We start from the raw sequence: 20,474 nt of genomic DNA, 5'->3' as shown, positions 1-20,474 counted from the left end.
TTCCATAGCGTATCCTGTATCCAAGTCCAGTGTCCTTGTGACTTCAGTATCTGTGTCCCGGTCCATGCCAAGTCCTGTGTCTGTGACGACTACAGTTTCCATGTCCTGTATCCGAGACAAGTCCGATTGTCCAGCACAAGCCAGCTTCCGATAATCCAGCGCAAGCCAGCTTCCGATAAACCATCACAAGCCAGCTATCCAGGTACTCTCGCCCTAGTGACTGTCATTGCCATTTGTTTGACCAGCTGCCACTCCATTACGGTGGAGTGGCCAAGTGGGTCCACATTCCCCACAGCCGTGACCATTTGCTCAGGCCATGGATCCCGCTGTTTAAGCAAAAAAATGCCGGTTCAAGCAATGCATGCGGACATGCGAGATCTCCGAGCACGCTGGGATCAGCTTCTGCAATTGGTCAATGCCACACGCTTGGATCTTGCCTCTGTTGCCTCCTTGACTACCTCTCAAGTCGCTGATCCACCTACTCCACTACCCGCCATCGCTTCAGTCAGTTCTGGGGCTGGAATTTCGTTGCCACTACCATCTCGTTATGATGGAGATGCAAGAATCTGTCGAGGCTTCCCCAACCAGTACAAGATCCACTTCCAGCTGCATGCACATCTATTCCCTTCTGATCTGACCAAAGTTGCCCTCATTGTCTCCCTACTGTCTGGCAAAGCTCTGGCCTGGGTGAACCCCATCAGGAAATGTGAGGGGCCAGAGTCTTCCAACCTACAGTTGTTCTTAGAGACTTTTCGCTCTGTGTTTGAGGTACCGGGCCGTACGTCTTCTGCCGCTGCTTCGCTTCTGACTCTTCGCCAAGGTGAATCGACAGTAGGAGAGTACGCCATCCAGTTCTGTACTTTGGCAGCGGAGCTTGCTTCGAACGAGGCTATGGTGGCAACCTTCTGGCAGGGATTAGCCACTAAAATCAAAGATGAGCTGGCGGGTCGTGATGTCCCTTTTACCTTGGATGCTCTGATTCTTTTGGCTACACGGATCGACATGAGGTTCCGAGAACATGCCCAGGAAGTTCATCGAGAAGGAAGGTCCTACAGACTGGCAGCTACGTTCTAGAGACCTCTGATATTTCCTTCGGTTATCGTCCCTGAAGAGCCTAATGCAGGTGGACAGAGTCAGACTGTTTGACCAGTAGCGGTAGGCTAGCGGAACGTCTGCACTATGTTTGTACTGTGGCTAGGGTTGATCTGAGAGACCACCCTTGGTGTACTGACGCCTTCTGCAAAATTCTCTCCCGAATTATCAATTCCTGTGACAATTTCCTCTGGTGAAGAATCACACTGTTTCCGCTTATCTGGATTCTGGAGCGGCTGCGAACTTCATCCATCAGGCCTTAGTAGACCGTCTCCACTTGCCCACGACTCCTTCTGTGAATGATCAACCTCTGCCAGAACCAATTCTTTCCATCAAAGAACCTTTGAAGTTGCAAGAGGGGGTGGGGGGGTCTACAATCGGAACAAAATACAATTGTATGTTCTACCTAGAGCTATTAACTCAATCCTTCTAGGACTACCATGGCTTCGCCAACACGCCCGGATCCTCGCCTGGAATTCTGAAAAGATTCTCCAGTGGGGATCCCACTTTGTCCCAGGTTTGTCCGGTCCAGTCCCCGGTACCTCAATCACTCTCTGGTCTGCCTCCCCAGTATGCCTGTTATGCAGATGTCTTCAGCAAGAAGGAAGCAGAGGTCTTGCCTCCCCATCATCCTTACGACTGTCCGATTTGAATTGCTCCCTAAAGCGTCATCTCCTCCAGCAGAAGCCAACTTTCAATTATCCAGCACAAGCCAGCTTCCGATACACCAGCACAAGCCAGCTATCCAGGTACTGTCGCCCTAGGGCCGGTCATTGACATTTGTTTGGCCAGCTGCTACTCCGTTATAGCGGAGTGGCCCAGTGGGTCCAGCCGTGACACAAATCTTTCATTTAGCATGTAATAGAGTACCTTACTGTAGAACCCCCTGGTCTTGTCTTAAAACGAAAGCATCCTAATTTAAGAATAATCATTTCTATGTTCAAACAAGTTGAATTGTTGGAAGATTTTTTAAATATTAATGATCCTGCCACCATGGTAGACCTATTAAAATAAGGACATCCATTACAAGTGGGCTGAAATATAGTATGAGGGCCTGATCAAGCTCTGTAATGGCATTGACCAATACATTTCCGGGAGCTAACCTTTCATTGCTTCAAAATTAAGGACATGAAGATTTACACTGTCATAATACTGCCCAAATAATAGTACCCCAAAATGACTAAATAATAGCAGTATACAGTGCAAACTAACAGTACCATACAGTGCTCACATTATAGTGACATTCATAAACATAATAGTTCAATATAGTGCACAAATTATACTGTTACATGTGCATGGGCGCAATTTTTCAAGTGAATAAAAGTTATAGCGTGTCCTGTGTATTTGGGGGATGGGATAGTGAAGGTTATAATCTATAATCCATCCTTTTCTCTAGTTTGTGGCCTTTATAAACTCAGGAATAAACCGTAATTCTTCTATGGGCATCCCACTAAATTTACATTCCTAATTAAAATGTGGTTTTATCAATTCGAAAACATCATTACAGTAAAAGTCAGTGCATCTCTGGCATAGGGATATAGATAGCATAATAGTCCCGTAATACATCTTTTGAGGTCCTAAGGCATGCCCTCACCCAACCAAAAAGTTTGAAGCAGATCAAATTTTGTCAGAATTTTGAAACTTGTCCAGCTTTTCAAAGACCTTTAGTCACTTTTAGATTTCAAAGTTCTGGAACACTAAAATATGTCATAACAATGTTTAAAATTGTAGGACTACCAGCATTAATGCCATTCCTTATCTTACATTATTGCACTGAAGTTGATCAGTCAGTTCCATAATAAAATTTGTTAAATAGCAAAACATCTTCTGATGCTCATTAAAGGGGTTAACTTTCCAAAATAACCTTTTCTGTAAATACAAAAATGCTAAAAATCTGTCAACACAATAAAGCTATGGGTCCCAAATTATAAAACCTTCAACAATCTAATATTGCCGGGGGAAGTTTAATCTAAAAACAGTAACACTATAGAGACAAAAGTATTGGGATACCTACATTACATGTACAGGAGCTTTTATGACATCCCATTCTAAATCCATAGACATTAATATGGAGTTCGTCCCACTTTGCAGTTAGAACAGCTTCTACTCTTCTGGGAAGTCTTCCTACAAGATTTTGAAGTGTGTCTGTGGGGATTTTTGCCCATTCATCCAGAAAAGGATTTGTGAGGTCAGACATGGATGTTGGACAAGAGGGCCTGGCTTGCAATCGCTGTTCTAGTTCATCCCAAAGGTGTATGATGGGGTTGAGGTCTGGGTTTTGTGTGGGCCAGTCAAGTTCTTCCACAAACTCACCCAACCATGCCTTTATGGACCTTGCTTTGTGCACTGGGCACAGTCATGCTGGAACAGAAAAGGGCCTTACCCAAACTGGTCCCACAAAGTTGGAAGCATACAATTGTCCCAAATGTCTTGGTATGCTGAAGCATGAAGATTTCCCTTCACTAGAACTAAGGGGCCTAGGCCAACCCCTGAAAAACAACACCATAGCATTATCCCTCCTCCACCAAAATTTACAGTTGGCACAATGCAGTCAGGCAGGTAACGTTTAACTGACATTTGCCAAACACAGACTCGTCCATCAGACTGCCAGATAGGGAAGCGTGATTGGTCACTCCACAGAACACGTTTCCACTGCTCCAGAGTCCAGCGGCGGCGTACTTTACAGCACTGCATGTGACGCTTGGCATTGTGCTTGATAATGTAAGACTTGCAGGCAGCTGCTCGTCCATGGAAATCCATGCCATGCAGCTCCCAGAACACAGTTTTTGTGCAGATGTTAATGCCAGAGGAGGTTTGAATTATTGAGTCAGCAGAGCTTTGGCGACTTTTATGCGCCTCAGCTTTTGGTGACCCCGCTCTGCAAATACATGTGGTCTTTGGTTCCTAAACGATTCCACGCTGCAATAATACCATTCACAGTTGATGGTGGAATAACTAGGAGGGAAGAAATGTCACAAACGGACTTGTTGCAATGCTGGCATCCTATTAAAGTCCCATCTTCGAATTCAACGAGCTCTTTAGAGTGATCTATTCTTTGGCAAATGTTTGTAAAGGTACACACACTGTCACAACTTTTTAACTCTCCTACACATGAATACGGGCATTAACTTGACCTGGTCTTCTTCTGTCCCTGCTCAGTTTCTGACTTTATTAACTCTCCTCTCCCGCTTTCTGACCACAACATTATCTCCTTTACTATCAAATATTCTCTGCCTTCTCAGGTCATCCCTACGTATCAGACATACAGAAATCTACATGCCATTAAAACTCATAAACAGTCTACAGTCCTCATTGTCCCCTATCTCTTCCCTCTCCTGTCCCAATCTGGCTGCCAAACTTTACAATAACACTCTCAAGAATGCATTGGATGAAGCAGCCCCCCCTACACTCCGAACCACTCAACAAAGACGATGACAACCCTGGCACACGCCTCAATCCCGCTTTCTTCAGCGGTGCTTGAGATGTGCCGAACCACTGTGGAGAAAATTGCATTTGGATGCAGATTTCCTCCATTACAACTCTGCCCTTCACCAAGCCAAACAAGTCTATTTCACTTCTCTCATCTCCACACTATTTAATAATCCAAAATGCCTCTTTGATACTTTTCACTCCCTCCTTAGTCCTAAAGTGCAGACGCCAATCACAGATCTCAGTGCTGAAGACCTGGCCACTTATTTTAAAGTTAAAATTTACAACATCCGGCATGATATTATTTCCCAGTCCCCGAGTAACATCGATCCCCTTCCCTCCCGCACTCCCTCTTCTTCACTTTCAGCATTTGACCAAACAGAAGTCTCTAGGCTCCTCTTCTCGTCCTACTACCTGTCCTAGTGATCTTATCCCCTCACACCTCCTCCAGTCCCTCTCCCCAGGTGTCACTAGTCACCTGACTAAAATATTTAACCTCTCTCTTTCCTCTGGTATCTATCCCTCCTCTTTTAAATATGCCATTATAAACCCATTACTGAAAAAAACAACTCTTGACCCATCCAGCGCTGCTAACTACTGACCAGTCTCTAATCTGCCCTTCATCTCCAAACTCCTGGAACGCTTAGTCTACTCTCGCATTATCCGCTATCTCTCTTCTTACTCCATTCTAGACCCCTTACAATCTGGTTTCCGCACTATACACTACACAGAAACTGCCCTTACTAAAGTCTCAAATGATCTCTTGGCGGCTAAATCGGATGGTAAATCCTCTCTCCTGATTCTTCTGGATCTCTCTGCAGCCTTTGATACTGTAGACCACAAACTCCTACTTAACATGCTCCACTCTATTGGCCTCAAGGACGCGGCTCTCTCTTGGTTTTCCTCCCATCTCTCTGACCGCTCGTTCAGTGTGTCATTTGCTGGTTCCACTTCTTGTTCTCTTCCCCTTGCTATCGGGGTTCCTTAAAGGAACAGTGTCATCACAGAAAATTTTTTCATATGTTCAAGATGTTAGTGCTTTATTAAAAACGTTTATATTTATTTGTGTGTTTGTGTTTTACTTTTTCTTATTTTTACACTTTTTCTTCCCTATGGGGGCTGCCATTTTTTGTTCCATTTCTGTGTGTGTCGATTAACGACACATACAGACATGGAATACGGCAGCCACAGTCCCATAGGGACGGCGAACGGCTCCCGTCCCATTCACTTGTGTGTACGGCGTCTGTGTGGGAACTGCGCATGCGCCGCTCCCACACAGTCCAACTTGAAATTGGCGCCGTCCGGCGCCATTTTCCTGTGGACCGGAAGTCGCGGCCGGACAGTAATATTACTACTTCCGGTCGCGGCTTCCGGACTTGTGCACTTGGACCAGCGGCAGCAGACGGAGCGGACGGGCCGGAGGGAGCCGCGGCGGCAGGAGCAGGTAAGAGATTTCAATGTATGTTCGTGTTTGTGTGTGTTTACTACTGTATGTAAACCTACTACACTGTGTGTTAGCTCAAAAAATGGCGACACACAGTGTAGGAGGTTAGACCGTTCAAACCCCTCGTTTATCCCGGCACTAGCCAGGATAAAGGAGGGGGGGATGCTGAGAGCTCACTAGAGCGAGGGCTTTTTACCCAATTTTGCAATGCTGCAATTTTGGGAATAGCTCCATCTAGTGACCAGAAATGGGAAATACTATAAATTAGAATTAATTTATAATATTTCCTGACTCGTGAAAAAAAAAAAAAAAATTTGAACAATGTTTAATCACCCACACACTAAATGTTTAATTAAAAAAAAAAAAACATGTTTTTCTGGCAACACATTGCCTTTAAGGATCAGACCTAGGTCCGCTCCTCTTTTCTCTCTACACAGTTCCTACTGGACAAACCATCAGCAGATTTGGCTTCCAATACCATCTCTACGCTGATGACACCCAATTATATGCCTCTTCCCATGACATCACCCCTGCTCTAATACATAACACCAGTGATTGTCTGTCCGCTGTCTCTAACACCATGTCCTCTCTCTATCTGAAGCTGAATCTCTCTAAAACTGAGCTCCTTGTGTTCCCACCATCTACTAACCTCCGTAAACCTGATGTCTCCATCTCTGTGTGTGGCACTATCATAACTCCTAAGCAGCACGCCCGCTGTCTCGGGGTTATTTTTGACTCAGATCTTTTCTTTACTCCTCACATTCAATCACTTTCACGCTCCTGTCATTTTCACCTCAAAAACATCTTCAGAATCTGCCCTTTTCTTACGGAGGAAACTGCCAAAACTCTCATTGTTGCTCTGATTCACTATCGTCTTGACTACTGTAACTCATTTCTAGTCGGTCTTACCCTCACCAAACTCTCCCCTCTCCAATCTATCCTCAATGCAGCAGCCAGGCTCATATTTATGACCGCTACACAAACGCCTATAATCTGTGCCAGTCACTGCACTGGTTGCCCATCCCCTTCAGAATAAAATTCAAACATTACTATTACCCACAAAGCTCTCCACAGTGCTGCACCTCCTTACATCTCCTCCCTCATCTCTGTCTACCACCCTACTCGGGCCCTACGTTCTGCCAACGACCTTAGATTAAAATCCTCCATAATCCGAAACTCCCACTCCCGTCTCCAAGATTTTTCTCGTGCTGCACCAGTTCTCTGGAATGTGCTACCCCAGACAATCAGATTAATTCCCAATATCCACAGTTTTAAACGTGCCCTGAAAACACATCTATTTAGACAGGCCTATAACATTCCCTAATCTGACTCCTTTCCATGGCCCCCCTTTTAGATTAGTCATCAGAATAAGATTCCCTCATACTCCTTCTCTTCATGTCCGTCATACATGGATACTGGCTGCTGACCGGCTCATGCAGCTTTATGTGTACCACCCCATGTGTATAAAAATGGCTGGACTATTGTACAGAACAAACACTGTTACACTTTGTGTCTCCCTTATTTCCTCATAGATTGTAAGCTCTTGCGAGCAGGGTCCTCACTCTGGTTTAAATTGTAAATTAACCTTGTCACTATGTAATGTCTGATATTGTTTGCTTCATGTTCCCTCTAAATTGTAAAGTGCTGCGTAATATGTTGGCGCTATATAAATAAAGATTATTATTATTATTAAAGGTAGACTGCATGGCTAGGTTCAATATTTTATATACCTGTGGAAATTGGACTGAATGAAACACCTGAATTCAATGATTAAGAGGGGCGTCCCAATACTTGTGTCCATATAGTATAGTTACCTTCTTGCTTGGTGACTCTCTGCTATAGCTAACAGAGTGAGGACTTTAGCATAAGACCCAAGCGGGGGGCCCCACCATGATGTCCATATACGAATAGGGATTATGGAGAGGGTTTGTCTCCACGAGACAATCTATTTAAGAACGTCCTATAATTATTAACCATGTTGGTTTAATGCGCGTAAGTACTGAATTTGAATGTGTTTGCGCTTCCAGATCGGTGTCATAAATATTGGATTTTAAACCCACAAGATAGTACAGGTTTCGGATTTGTTCTTTATTATTGTATACAAGGTAAAATTTGATGTGCAGTCTGGGAGGACTGGTTAGAATAAATAAATATATATATACACATACAGTGAAGGAAATAAGTATTTGATCCCTTGCTGATTTTGTAAGTTTGCCCACTGTCAAAGACATGAACAGTCTAGAATTTTTTGGCTAGGTTAATTTTACCAGTGAGAGATAGATTATATAAAAAAAAAAAACAGAAAATCACATAGTCAAAATTATATATATTTATTTGCATTGTGCACAGAGAAATAAGTATTTGATCCCTTTGGCAAACAAGACTTAATACTTGGTGCCAATACCCTTGTTGGCAAGCACAGCAGTCAGACTTTTTTGTAGTTGATGATGAGGTTTGCACACATGTTAGATGGAATTTTGGCCCACTCCTCTTTGCAGATCATCTGTAAATCATTAAGATTTCGAGGCTGTCGCTTGGCAACTCGGATCTTCAGCTCCCTCCATAAGTTTTCAATGGGTTTAAGGTCTGAAGACTGGCTAGGCCACTCGATGACCTTAATGTGCTTCTTTTTGAGCCACTCCTTTGTTGCCTTGGCTGTATGTTTTGGTTCATTGTCGTACTGGAAGACCCAGCCACGAGCCATTTTTAATGTCCTGGTGGAGGGAAGGAGGTTGTCACTCAGGATTTGACGGTACATGGCTCCATCCATTCTACCATTGATGCGGTGAAGTAGTCCTGTGCCCTTAGCAGAGAAACACCCCCAAAACATAATGTTTCCACCTCCATGCTTGACAGTGGGGACGGTGTTCTTTGGGTCATAGGCAGCATTTCTCTTCCTCCAAACACGACGAGTTGAGTTAATGCCAAAGAGCTCAATTTTAGTCTCATCTGACCACAGCACCTTCTCCCAATCACTCTCAGAATCATCCAGATGTTCATTTGCAAACTTCAGACGGGCCTGTACATGTGCCTTCTTGAGCAGGGGGACCTTGCGGGCACTGCAGGATTTTAATCCATTACGGCGTAATGTGTTACCAATGGTTTTCTTGGTGACTGTGGTCCCAGCTGCCTTGAGATCATTAACAAGTTCCCCCCGTGTAGTTTTCGGCTGAGCTCTCACCTTCCTCAGGATCAAGGATACCCCACGAGGTGAGATTTTGCATGGAGCCCCAGATCGATGTCGATTGACAGTCATTTTGTATGTCTTCCATTTTCTTACTATTGCACCAACAGTTGTCTCCTTCTCACCCAGCGTCTTACTCATGGTTTTGTAGCCCATTCCAGCCTTGTGCAGGTCTATGATCTTGTCACTGACATCCTTAGAAAGCACTTTGGTCTTGCCCATGTTGTAGAAGTTAGAGTCAGACTGATTAATTGAGTCTGTGGACAGGAGTCTTTTATACAGGTGACCATGTAAGACAGCTGTCTTTAATGCAGGCACCAAGTTGATTTGGAGCGTGTAACTGGTCTGGAGGAGGCTGAACTCTTAATGGTTGGTAGGGGATCAAATACTTATTTCTTTGTGAACAATGCAAATAAATAAATATAATTTTGACTATGTGATTTTCATTTTTTTTTTTTTATATAATCTATCTCTCACTGGTAAAATTAACCTAGCCTAAAAATTCTAGACTGTGCACGACTTTGACAGTGGGCAAACTTACAAAATCAACAAGGGATCAAATACTTATTTCATTCACTGTATATATATATATATATATATATATATATATATATATATATATACACACACACACACACATACTCATGGTATACATAAGCAGTAGAAGTTATACTGAAGAATTTCTTTTAACATGGCAATGTCATAGGATGCACCCTTTCTGACAAGTCAGTTGGTCAAACTTCTGCCCTTTCATATATGCCTAAGTGCTGTTATTATGAAGTGGAAATGTCTAGGGGCAAGAACATCTCAGCCGTGAAATGGATTAATAACTCAAGCTCAAAGAGTTCGGGAGAGCATAGCTCATAAAAAATCTGCTGTACTTGGTTGTAACTCTCACTATAAAGTTCCAAACAGACTGTGAAAGAAAAATCAGCACAAGAGCTGTTCAATGGTTTTCAGGGATTTTGTTTCATGGTCACACACAAGCCTGAGTTCACTGTACACAATGCTAAGCTTTTGCTGTAAACCATACAGTCACTGGAGATGTGGAAATGCATTCGCTGGATTGATGGTTAACCATTTGGCCACTTGATGAAACTGGGTTTGGATGATGACAGGAGAAGACTTCCTGCCCACATGCATAGTGTCAACTGTAAAAAGTTGATAGAGCCCCTCAGTCCCAGTGATGAGAAATCATAATGATACAGTGTACAATGTTAAGATTTTTTTCTGCTTTTTATTTGGTGTGATAGTATATCAAACCTCTCTCTGTAACATGAATGGGACAGCTGGGTAACTCAGACTATAATGGTCTTGGTAATGTCTCTGGAATTAGCTGCAAAGAACACAAGTACAATAAATGGCCGTATTCAAAGCACATAGAAAACAACAGCATAATGCAGCTCCTACTGCTCAGAACCATAGGACTCTCTCTTACTGCACAATTAAGTCATCTCATGGTGTTGTAGCCATTTATCAGACATTGTACGCAGCCTCGACTATCAGTCACTCTGACACTCTGATTTACTACAAGACCCTGCACATTCAGCTAGTGCTGCCTTTTAATATTAAGAAAAAAATAATATTTTCAATATGAAATCCATTCCCAGTGAAAAAACACAATACTTAAATATGCGGAGACTTCTTCATAATTTTGAGTATAAAAAAAGTCACTATGCGGTTCTGAAACAATTATTTACGTAGCTCTATTTTCTTCCTTACAGACACAAAAACGGCTTTTAAACTCTTTCTGTTGAACACTAAATATCTTATTTGCAAAAAACTTGTATTTAACTGCCATTGAAATGGATGTTAGTTATTAGAGCGAACACTTAATGTTGTGTTGAAAATAGTCAAACTAAGGTTCGCCTATTTCTCACTCTTCATTCTTCTCGCTGATTTAAACAATGTTAAAAAGAGAAAAAATTACAGAATCATAATGTACAACATAAAACAGATGGGTAGAAAAGAAAGGTTTTCAAGAAGAACAAAAAGCCTATAACATACACTATATGGCCAAAAGTATGTGGACAGCCTTCCCAATTTTTGAGTTCAGGTGTTTCAGCCACACTTGTTGCAAACCGCTGCATAAAAGAAGGCACGCAGCCATGCACTCTTCGTAGACAAATACTGGTGGTAGTAGTAGTACGGGTCATACTGAAGAGCTAAGCAACTTTAAATGGGGCACTGTCATAGAATGCCCTTTTGCCACAAGTCCGTTCATGATCTGCTTGATCTGCCCCAGTCAACTGGAAGTTCTATTATTGTGAAATGGAAGCATCTAGGAGTAACAATAACTCAGTCACAAAGCATCAAAATTGTTGGAGGAGAGATAATGGTCTCGGGCTGTTTTTCAGAAATTTTGCTAGGCCCCCCCTATTTCAAGTACGTGTCTAAGGTAATGTTAATGCTACAGCATACAAATATATTTTAGATTCTATTCTTCCAACTTTGTGGCAAGAGTTTGAGGAAGGCCCTTTTCTGTTATAGCCAGGGGTGGGATCCGGCCGGTTCTTCCGAACCGGTTGTTAAATTACAGCCTGTTCGCAGAACTGGGTGAAGCGGGAAGCCGGAACCGGTCCCTTGCGCTCAATTGTATTCGCGTCCTTAGGACACGGATACAATTCAGTAGCCTAGCACTGCCTTGGCGAGGCAGAGGGTGCCTCGCCATTCGGTGCTTTAGTGATGATGCAGTTGGCGCGATGACGTCAAAAGGGAACACTAACTACAGGGGACTATAAAGGGAACAGTAACTACAGGGGACTATATAGGGAACATTAACTACAGGGGACTATATAGGGAACAGTAACTACAGGGGACTATAGGGAACAAACTACAGGGGACTATAGGGAACACTATCTACAGGGGACTATATAGAGAACAGTAACCACAGGGCACTATATAGGGAACTTCCTACAGGGGACTATATAGGGAACAGAAACTACATGGGACTATATAGGGAACACTAACTACATGGGACTATATAGGGAACACTAACTACAGGGGACTATATAGAGGCACTTATCTACAGGGAATGCCACAGGGGAATCTATCTACAGGGAACGTCACAGTGAATGCCACAGGGGTCACTATCTACAGGTTATGCTACAGTGGGCCCTGTCTGCAGGGAACGGTACATGGGGCACTATCTACAGGGAACGCTACTACCTACAGAAGGCTCTATGGCGAGCACTATCTACAGAGGGCTCTATGGGAAGTACTATCTATAGAGGGCTCTACTGGGAGTACTATCTACAGAGGGCTCTATGAAGGCCACTATCTACAGGGGGCACTGTGTGTGGTGCATTACTTTACAGTGTTTGACACAATTTTATTCATGGGCACAGTGTATGGTACTATTATGATCAGGAACACAGTGTATGGTACTATTATATTCAGGAGCACAGCGTATAGTACTATTATATTCAGGGGCAAGGTTTGTAACACTATTATATTCAGGGACACATTGTATGATACTATTATATTTAGGGGCATAGAGTGTGGCACCATAAGAATTTGCTCTTCGTTTATAGGTGCAGAAATGTTGAAAAAGTGAGCTTCCGAAGACATCGGATTGAGAAAATTGACCCATTTTCGAGGAAATGGGTCATGGTCAGGAGGCATCATAGAGTTCTGGACCAGATGAAAAAGTAAAGAGAAAAAGAACGACTGAATCTGAGAAGTCGTCATCAGAGTCACTAAATGTAAATGTTTATTCTCCCTGTGACTGCTCAGTACTGTAGTCACTGTATGATCTGCAGCGAGATGATGTGTGCATCGTTCTTTTTTGTGAAGGGTTAAACTAAATCTGAAAATTTTCTCTGTACTGAGCTGTATTTGTACTGGTGCTGTATATATGTACTGAGATTGGTTCTGGTGCTGTATATATATGTACTGAGCTTGGTTCTGGAGTTATATTCATCATAACAACCAAGCTCAATACATATATACAGCACCAAAGAGACGCTCAGAACATATATACAACTCCAGAACCAAGCTCCGCATATAAATACAGCACCACAACAAAGCTTAGTACATATATACAACACCAGAACCAAGCTCAGTACATATATACAACACCAGAACAAAGCTCAGTACATATATACAACACCAGAACCAAGCTCAGTACAAAAATACAGCACCAGAACAAAGCTCAGTACATAAATACAGCACCAGAACCAAGATCAGTACATATATACAACACCAAAACTAAGCTTAGCACCTAAATACAATACCAGAACCAAGCGCAGTACATATATACAGCACCAGAACAAAGCTCAGTACATATATAAAGCACCAGAACCAAGCTTCATACATAAATACAACTTGAGAATCAAACTCAGTACATAAATACAACACCTGAACCAAGTTCAGTACATACCTACAGCACCAGAACCAAGCTCAGTACATATATACAGCACCAGAACAAAGCTCAGTACATATATAAAGCACCAGAGCTTCATACATAAATACAACACCAGAATCAAACTCAGTAAATAAATACAGCCCCAGAACCAAGCTCAGTACATATATACAGGGATACACCATAAAACACTGTGACCCCCCCCCCCACAGCGCGTATGTCTTTCTCCGCAAAAGAAGGAACCGGTTATAAATTTGAATCCCACCCCTGGTTCTTGCATGACTGTGCCCCATTGCTCCAAGCAAAGTCAATAAAAATGGTTTGACAAGTTTGGTGTGGAGGAACTTGAGTGGCCCCTAACCCCAACCCCATTTAAAACACCTTTAGGATGCATCGAAACACAGAATTAGTAAAATGACAAAATTTCAGAAGATATGGTGTTATTAAAGTCATGAAATGGGGGCTAACTCCGTATTAATGCCCATAGTTTAACCCCATAGTGACCACCAATACGCCTTTTCACGGTGATCACTAAGGGGCCTTAGGCTAGGCCGTCGCCTTTTCACCGCGGACCAGTCTAAGTCCTGCACAGGTGTTCTGTGCAGGCTGCAGCAGGTGCTCAGCTGTGTGATGACAGCCGGGCTCCTGCTCCAACAGCCTCGATCGAAGTTTACTTTGATCACGTCCGTTTAACCTGTTTAATGCCGCAATCAATAGCGACCGCGGCATTTAAATCATTTACAGAGGGAGGGAGCTCCCTCTCTCACCCATCGGCGACCCGCAAATGCAATCGCGGGCCTCCGATGGGGTGTCATGGCAGGATAAAGGCCACCAGGTCTGCCAGGGCATATGCCTATTAAGACGTGCCGCAGGCATGTCCTAATAGATTGCCTGTCAATTTTATACTAATGACCCAAACAATAAAGTTAATATGTAATTTAAACCACAAGGTGAACACTATAAAAAAAACGCAAAAAAACAATGGCGAAATTGCTATTTCCATTGCTCCCCAAAAAAATCATAATAAAAGTTGATAAATAAGTCCCATGTACACCAAAACAGTACCAATCAAAACTATGTCACGTCCCACACAACAACAAGCCCTCATATCACTACATTGACAGAAAAATAAAAATATTACGGCTCTTGGAAGAGACGTTGCAAAAAGCAAATAATTTTAGTTTAAAAGAGTTTTTATTGTGCAAAAGTCGTAAAACATAAATAACCTATTCATATGTGGTATAGCTGCAATCTTACCAAGCCATAGAATAAAGGTAACGTGTTATTTACGCCGCACAGTGAATGGCGTGAATTTAAAATGCATAGAACTATAGCGGAATTTCAGGGTTTTTTTCTATTCCCCCCAAAAATAAAAGTTAATCAGAAAATGATATGTACCCAAAAATGGTGCCATAAAAAAGTACAACTAATCCTGCAAAAAACAAGTCCTCATACAGCTATGTCGACAGAAGAATAAAAAAGTTATAGCTCTTTTAATGAGACTATAGAAAAATGTAAAAAATTGCTTGGTCATTAGGGCCTAAAATAGGCTGGTTACTAAGGGGTTAAGAATGGAATGTCAAACAAACTCATATACGTGTGATGGTAAGTTGTCCACATACGTTTGGCCATATAGTTCATATATTGAGAGTAGTCCACAATGTGCAAACCCTTACGGGTGGAACTAGTAACCTTGTGGCCTTATAGCAAAACATGTAATGGACATCACTATATCATGACAACCATCAGCAGCAGAACATGAAAAAGTTATCATTATTATTGTCTCTACATTGTGATCTGCATTAAATTTTCCGCACTTTATTCCAATTATCACTAACTGCACCTCTTCTCTGAGTGGAGGTAGGCCCACTGGCATGTTGCACCCTGTGGCAGCTGGTATGCTTGCTGCCATGGTAGTTACGCTCATTTCCACACCTAAGGGTTTCACAAAGATGATCTCAAAGTTATGTTAAAGGGTTCTCACACTAAGGACATTTCCCTGTATCTTCAAGAGAAATTAAGGGCTCAATCAGACGAGCGTGTATCACGTCCGTGTGACGGCCGTTAAAACAACGGCTGTCACACGGACTCATATTTCAATGGGGCCATTCACACGACCATTTTTTGAACGGAGCATGTGAAGGGTCCGTAAAAAAATAGGACATGTCCTATTTTTTGGCGCTTCACACATCCCTCCATAGACTCAAGTCCATGGGGGATGCGTGATAACGCGTACAGCACGGGTGCTCCTCGGACATCAAAAATGGCAGTTTTTCACGTCCGTGGTTGACCACATTAGTGTGAATGTAGCCTAAGGGTTTATCTGTGATTTTCTTTTCCTAGCAAAAAGGATTGGAGTGAAAAAATGTTGTTAGCCGGGGAAAACAAATTACAATGGACCACAAAGTTCCCACCAGATCACAGACAGTCAAAGGAACTGCTACAGCAGCTCTACAGTCAGTCAATCGGGATCGGTTTCATTGGAAACCCATGATGCCAGTGTGAACAGCGCATACATTTTCAGGTTTTTTTTTTGTTAGACTTAAAACCAGAGTATGTCATCATTGAAACACTACTATTATCTTATAATTACATATATTATTAGAGTTTGCTCATGGGTCTTTCCCATGTAACTTCACTGTTCACCACTAATATGACATTTCCTCCTCAAATTCTGCCTTCAGAAGCTCAAATGTTTCCCAGAAGTTTACTTTTACACCCTTGTCCAAACTCTGAGTCAGTGCAATGGTATATGAATCAATTTCTGTACACTTTGTTTACCTATAAATGTAGTAACGGAGAGCCAGAGTGTGAACGAGCCTATTCCTTCATAGCACAACTAATACAACAAACTTCTTAACACAAACAGTAATTCTTTGGTGCTATAAGACAAAACAGATATCAGTTTATTATTACTAAACAACATTGAATGCAATTCTTCCCGATCACATACATTAATTGTAACTGCTACCATATTTTATCTGAACCAATCCAAAAACAGTGTAATAATGTCAGCCATGATACGGTTTTACTGGAAACGCATATATAACTATATCACGGTCATAAACTACATCATGATGATACAGAAACCCATAAGTTATATCAATAAATTTCACAATTACGTATTTGTCTAGTTCATAATACACACCCCATATTTCCTTTTGACTGTCAGATGAAGTAAACAGCAAGACTAGAAAGATACATAGTAGCAAATTTATTGCAAAACATTCCAACCAGTACTGTTCAAGGTTTCCATCATGTGAGCCTATTTGTCTGCCAAGTCTATTTTAAATTACCCCTGGAATACCACTATGCCCTGTCACTTGCAAGTCCAGATTGCCAGCACTGTATGACCATCCTACTCATACATTTCAGCTTTTCAGTTACTTTTCATACTATATACCTAATATAGCATTGAAAGAACTGCTACTGCAGTTATATTGCCGTCACTGAGGGCAGTATAGAGACAAATTTCAGTGGTCTGTCACTTATGTGCTAATGATAAGCCATTTGGAGAACTTATTCTTTAAGGCTATGTTCACATCTGCATTGGAGCGTTCATCAGGTCAAAAATGCAGAAAAGATATAGTGCAGCGGGGGACAGCAACTCATAAATATGCTGGACTTATCTCTAGCGCACTGCAAATATTAAAGAGTAAGTTCTCCAAAACGGCTTAACATTAGCACATCAGCGAGTCTGTCATTATATTATGGTGCCCTTAGGGCAGCATAACGGAGGTGATAGGTTCCCTGTAAAGAACATTTTTTAGTCAGAAAGGATTATTTTTCTTCCTAACAAAAGCACAAAAGACAACTCTCAAAAGGTTTAACCATGTCTAGATCTACAATGTGAGAAAATGTACCAGAATTCAAGAATAATAATAAAGATTATTATTATTATGAAGATAATTGCAAATAAAAGAACACAAAGACAAATACAAACAATCGGAAGACTAGTCGGACCTGTAGGCCCTTTTCTGTAGTCACATTTTCTGGTCAAACAACAAATTTGAAATAGCAGCTTTTGCCAAAAGATTATCTTATGGTCTAAGTTTACAGACAACATACAATGTGCAGACAAGCACAGGTTCTGCATTGAAAGAAGCCCTCAATTGTTTGATAGTACTTTCACGCACAGTGACAGAGTTGTGATCCGTGCACTGATGCACTTGGAAAGCCGTCTCTTCTGATCTCATTCCAAGAGTGCTAGAGTGATTGACCTGACATGCACTTCACATACCAAGTAACACTAATGTATAGACTTCTACTTATTATAGGCGGGCTAGTGACAGTATGATCGGATTAAAGGAAAACAAGAAGCAGCCTTCTACAAGAGGGGTCTGTACCTTTTCTCCTAATAAGCCCTCATTGTTAATAAGAATGCATGATTTATTCAGATTGCTAGGTTGGAACAAGTCAGATAGTTAAGACTTCAGTAATAAGCTCATCAATGTTCAACTAGCATTAATGAATAATAAAAAAAGAAAAACAACAACGAAAAAACAAAGAGCATTCACTGAACAGCTACATATATTGTATGTAGTTTGATGCCAGCCTGAAGCCAACAGTGGTAAGATTTTCTGCATCATTAAACCTTTTTAATAAAGGTAATTACTTTTACATCATATTTACAAATATGCTTAGAGAGGACTCCAGATATCTTCACCTGTAGCTCGTGGTACTGGATGATATTTAACAGCTTAGTTGGGTTTATGTCTTATTAAGGCTTTGTTCACATCTGCGTTGGAGTCCCGTTCTGACGCTCCATCGGAGGTTTCCGTCAGAACGGGACACTGAGCAGACACAAACGGACACCGATGGAAACCAGAGGTTTCTGTTTCCATCACCATTGATTTCAATGGTGACGGAGCCGGTGACTGTGGTTTCCGTTTGTCTCTATTGTGCACCAGACCCGTCGTTTTGCCGGAAACAATAGAGAAGCAATAGCGTAGTTGACCCCAACGCAGATGTGAACGAAGCCTTAGGCAGATATTGCAGTGGTTCGTTGTTGCAATATATTTACCCCCACCCCTTCTTTTTCTTTTCCCCTCTTTTCTTTTCCTCCCTCTCTTTCCTATTTTCCACTTCTTTCTCTGATCTTTATTCCTGGGGTATTGTGAGGCATGGCCCTACTTGAAAAACTTTATGTAATTGTTTGTTTTTTTTCCTTCTAAGTTGTTTGTTAATTTTTTATTCTTTTTTTCTTTTTTCTAGATCATTGTGGAAGCCATTTTTCAAGATGTTTAGTGTTAGAGAATTCACAAATTAGCATTTACTTGTTTTGATGAGCAACAATTGTTTGTCAATGGTTTAAAGAGCTATTTCCATTTTCAAATTGCACGGGATATGTAATAAATGTCTCATAGATATGGATGACACCTCTGGAACCTGCACTTATGTAGAGAACAGGGTCCCCCGACCACCGCATCCAAGTGGAGAATGAATGGAGTGGTGGCCGTAGCTCTCTCTATTTACTTCTATGAAAGTTATAAAAACAGCCAAGCACAACTTGCTCAGCTTTTTCTATGACTTCCAGGGAACAGAATGGAGAGAGCCAGGCACATGTGTGGCCATCTTTTCATTCATTCTCCACCTGGATGCAGCGGCCACCTCAACAGAGAGGATGGGGGACGGGGGACCCCTGCTCTTAACATAGGTGCGGGTCCTAGGATTTAGGATATGACATAAATTAATAAGATGGGAATAACCTTTTAAGTTTACATTGATCTTATAGCGAAGGTCAGCCAGATTGTAATTGTATTTATATCATTCATTGGTTTGTACTTTATTTGTATTTTCAAATATAACAATATAAAGACAGATTATGAATAAAATATACATGAGCTATTTTTGAGGGATACTGGACACTCTTCTTTGAAATACTACAAAGTAGATGGCCAAGGCAGGATTGCATAGATCACAGAAAAAATGTCAATGTGTTCGACCAGCCACATTCACACAGACCATTGTATATTTTTAAAACATTGTCAAAAACGGCTTCTTTTATTAGTAGCCTCAATGAATCTTGAAATGAAAGCAAACCAGCTGGTGTTACAAAGACAAGATACCATTTATAAAATCGCATAGATACATTTGATATAATTTTAATCCTATACACAAGCATCAAATGATGCAGAGCAGTTATGTACTACAATAAACAGACAAATCATATACAACCAAGACTGACCATACATAATAACACAAACGGGAACATTTTCCCAGAACAAAGTTCTCAAAAACATTTTCTTTCTGTATTCTAGTCCATATAAAACATGCACAATATATACACATAAGTATATATATATATATATATATATATATATATATATATATATATATATATATACCAGTAGAACTTGGTGGTGATTAAACCAACCCTTTTTCATTAGTCCAGAAGTCCAGGTGATGTTACTTGTCCTATGGTTCGTTTCATGTAATCAATTTTGGAAATTGATTGATTCTCCGGTAACGTACACATGGCCTGATTTTCAGGGATAAATATATATATATATATATATATATATATATATATATATATATATATATAAAACAAAACCTCCTGACGTAACATTTATATGAAATGTGCAGATGAAAAAAATCTATAGCCACACTAAACTAAAAAACATAATAACGGAGTAGTACTGACCAACCACTTTGACAGAAAAGACACAGTACCAATGAGCAATGACATATTACTCTTCTCAGCTTGTTAAAAACAGAACACAGGCATAAGCCAAAGTTATAAATGTGATAGGAAACCTGGTAGACAAAGCCTTCCCGACTGCTAGCCAAAGACGCACATGATCCAGGTTTTCAGAGGGCTGGCTACTTATTTAATGTTTAGCTAACATTGATATAACAGGTTACCAGATTGCTGTAAAGGGGCCCATTTGTACAAGCCATATTTCTTGTAAGGTTATTTGCAGTGTTTAATTTAATCCATCTGTTCCCTTTCTCAGGCT

The 20,474-nt window shown here is 41.3% G+C and overlaps 1 protein-coding gene and 1 long non-coding RNA gene across 5 annotated transcripts in view; one reads left to right on the top strand and one right to left on the bottom strand.

Annotated features, from left to right (window-relative positions):
• The window catches only part of LOC142754855 (uncharacterized), a 49,848-nt gene extending 30,593 nt beyond the window's left edge, over positions 1-19,255 (top strand). The window contains exons 4-5 of the long non-coding RNA XR_012883019.1: positions 17,790-17,850; positions 18,727-19,255. This is a non-coding gene — a long non-coding RNA (uncharacterized LOC142754855). The remainder of the gene's footprint in view (positions 1-17,789; positions 17,851-18,726) is intronic.
• The window catches only part of INPP4B (inositol polyphosphate-4-phosphatase type II B), a 622,734-nt gene that overhangs the window by 422,458 nt on the left and 179,802 nt on the right, over positions 1-20,474 (bottom strand). The gene's annotated exons all lie outside the window — the stretch shown is intronic.

This window comes from Rhinoderma darwinii, chromosome 1 (assembly GCF_050947455.1).
Source record: "Rhinoderma darwinii isolate aRhiDar2 chromosome 1, aRhiDar2.hap1, whole genome shotgun sequence".
Classification (NCBI taxonomy): domain Eukaryota; kingdom Metazoa; phylum Chordata; class Amphibia; order Anura; family Rhinodermatidae; genus Rhinoderma; species Rhinoderma darwinii.
Note: the sequence above shows the minus strand (reverse complement) of the source record. Positions and strands in the feature narration are given on the sequence as shown.